This window comes from Cicer arietinum, chromosome 3, assembly GCF_000331145.2.
Source record: "Cicer arietinum cultivar CDC Frontier isolate Library 1 chromosome 3, Cicar.CDCFrontier_v2.0, whole genome shotgun sequence".
NCBI classification, from domain to species: domain Eukaryota; kingdom Viridiplantae; phylum Streptophyta; class Magnoliopsida; order Fabales; family Fabaceae; genus Cicer; species Cicer arietinum.
Window position 1 is genome coordinate 24,786,857 of NC_021162.2, and position 2,970 is coordinate 24,789,826.

Genomic DNA, 2,970 nt, shown 5'->3' on the forward strand with positions numbered 1-2,970 from the left:
CTGTCAAAATAGTTTGGAGAATGATATTGAACTTCTTCATAATCGTGGAGATTGATAATCAAACTGAAGTTTCAATATTTGAACTTTCTAGTGATTGATGATCAATTTGGAGGTTCAGTCTTGATCATTCTAGATGACTTCCTAAACAATCTAGATGTCTTATATACATTCTCCGTTTTATTCAGAATGTTCTTGTTTTCTTATGTGTTTAGTTTGTTATCTGATTTTTTTACTTTGCTTGATTCCTAATTAATTCACTCAAAAGTACAATTTAAATTAACATAACATTTTTGAATTATAATTAACATTCTTGATAACCTTTGTTTTCTTATGTGTTTAGTTTGTTATCTGATTTTTTTACTTTGCTTGATTCCTAATTAATTCACTCAAAAGTACAATTTAAATTAACATAACATTTTTGAATTATAATTAACATTCTTGATAACCTTTGTTTATTTTTATCAAAACTTTAATTTTGAGAGTTTGTCTTAACATATAGATGGTCACATCCTGGGGATTCGACCTTCTATCATAGAGTTAAAAACTATTTGTCATGTGTTCGCATTCTGAGGATACGACCTCTTAAAGCTTAAAAAACTATGACATTTTGGTATATATTTTTCAATATTGGTATAATGATTAATTTTTTTTAAAAAAAGATGATATATATATATATATATATATATATATATATATAAAAGTTTGTAGATATTAAAAAGTAGAATAATTTTTTAATAGAAATTAAAAACAAAATATTAAAATTTTATCAAATTATTTAACTCATAAAAATATAACACTTATTATTGAATTAAAAAGAAAAAAAATGATGCGACTAGCTAGAAACAGGCTACAACACTACATAAACAAATGAGGTACCTGTTTAAAAGATAATAAAATAAAAAATATAAAAAAGAAAAGAAAAGATTTGTTGTATTCTGCATACTTCGTGTGGGAAGAACATTCATTTTGAAACAAGAGCCGATGAAAAAACTGCATCTATGTTGCTCGCTTTCGCATTGTGGCTGAAGGGAGGAACAGAAAACTGTTTTTTGTTTGTGACCTAACCAAGTACCACACCGACTGTATTCGCTGATATCATTGAGTTTATATACCGCTACATCACAACACAATTTGTCCCTTTGGAGACATCTGATAAAATTGAAATGATACAGAGAAGATTAGTATGGCCCCTGCGCAAGGATGACACGCACAAATTGAGAAATGGTCCAAATTTGAGGTTTTTTCCCCCTTCTTTCTTCTCACTTTGTATGCTTTTGAAAATGTTTCTTTTTGGTGGCTTCTTCTTCTTCTAATGCATTTTATGTTTCTGTTCTACCTTTACGGAGGTACATTTCATCTTCTTGCTCTTGCTATTTTTCATAGTAGATAAGATTGTTCATTTAGCTCTACCATTTTCATATTTATTTTTCTAACTTTAGCTTTGCTTTTCTTCACTTTCATGCTCTTAAATTATCGGTCCCTTATACAATTTTATTTGTACGCCAAATATTTCAAATGCAATGAGTTGTTTTCTCAATTTCAATTTTACTTGTTAAACCCTAAAATTTTCGGGTGGGAAGTTCATCAAGCTAAAATAAGTAAGGGAAAACACCTTGAATGTCATGTGTTTGATAAAATGTCACATTGAAAAATTCTCTTAACTTGAGTTGCTGTTTACATTTGGTTTTGCCTCTCTTTCAGTACCCATTCAAATTTTAACTAAACAAATAAAGAGTTGTTATTAAGAATTTGGAAAAAAATAAATAAATGCTAGTAGGGTCAAAAAGAAAAAAATTCATCTTGCCAATACATTTTCAATATTGAGTGAGTCAAGGAAGACTGTGTCATTTGGTTGGTTTAAATCTTCTATTATCAATATTCATTGCTACCTCCCAAAATCTCAGAGGTTAATTTTTCTACACTTTTTTGGTTTAGGTTTTCTTTGATTTACATGATATTTTTTTTAACCAATACCACTGGATATCTATTCTTTTTTCGTCTGTCCAAAGTTAACCTTTTTGGACTCAAGGGCTAAAAGGTGCTGCAATGTAGTGCTCATCATGTTAGTCTTACACTTTACAAGCTATCTGTTGGTGCCTCTCGTAGTTTAAGAATAATAATCTATCTAATATTTGTGAAGGCATAATTTGAGCATGATGGGAAGAAGGATGACATAATTTGAGCTCTTCTGGTTTTTATGTTACCACATGCACTTGTGCATTCTCTCCAAGTAACCTGAATCGGCAAAAAGTTTAAGGTAGAACTAGCGGATGAATATGTGCATATCAGCATAGTTTGAGAAGAAAACTCTCAAAGTTATTGATTGGACACCGCGGTCCATTGGGTGTGATGACTCAATCATTGGGCCCAATTAACACACTTGCAGCTTCTAGAAGCTGTTATAAAGGGAGAGAATAAAAGTTAGTTAGTTCCTTCCTGAATTTCAGGGGGATTCTATTAGAAATTCTGTTATAAGAATGAGGGAGGGTAGAGGGAAAGATTCATTCAGAATCACTTCAAGAAAACTGTTAGGAGAAAATTTGTCTAGATTAGGAGCAGCTATCCTCTAGTTTAGGAGTTCTTAGAACTCTGATTTAGTTTCTTTTACTGCATTTCCTAGAATTTCATCACTGTAATAACTTGGCTCATCAAATTCCAGCATTAATAAACACATTTCTTTCATTGAAATTATGTTTTCTTGCCTTAGTCTCTGGTTTGTATCAGTTATTATATGTTGTCCTTTTTCTTTTTGATTAAAAATCATACATTGAAATTATGTTTTCTTGCCTTAGTTTCTGGTGAAACATATCCATTTGGTACCAAACCGAAACACTAAGTATGACACCAACACACTGAGCACAAAATAATCACTACAGCCGAGAACTCCTAAATTTCTCCATTGTCCACCAATCCTCGATTTTTCTTTAGTCGTACAACTACTTCAAACCGTAGTGTGTTTAGAACAACATT

At 30.8% G+C, this 2,970-nt stretch overlaps 1 long non-coding RNA gene and 1 other non-coding gene across 2 annotated transcripts; both read left to right on the top strand.

Annotated features, from left to right (window-relative positions):
- Positions 1–875: 875 nt before the first annotated feature.
- On the top strand, positions 876–2,688 carry LOC105852998 (uncharacterized). Its single transcript, XR_001144850.3, has 2 exons — positions 876–1,237; positions 2,141–2,688. It is a non-coding gene; the product is annotated as an uncharacterized lncRNA (long non-coding RNA).
- LOC113784382 (U6 spliceosomal RNA) lies at positions 1,134–1,236 on the top strand. Its single transcript, XR_003470422.1, has one exon. It is a non-coding gene; the product is annotated as a U6 spliceosomal RNA (small nuclear RNA).
- Positions 2,689–2,970: the final 282 nt, after the last annotated feature.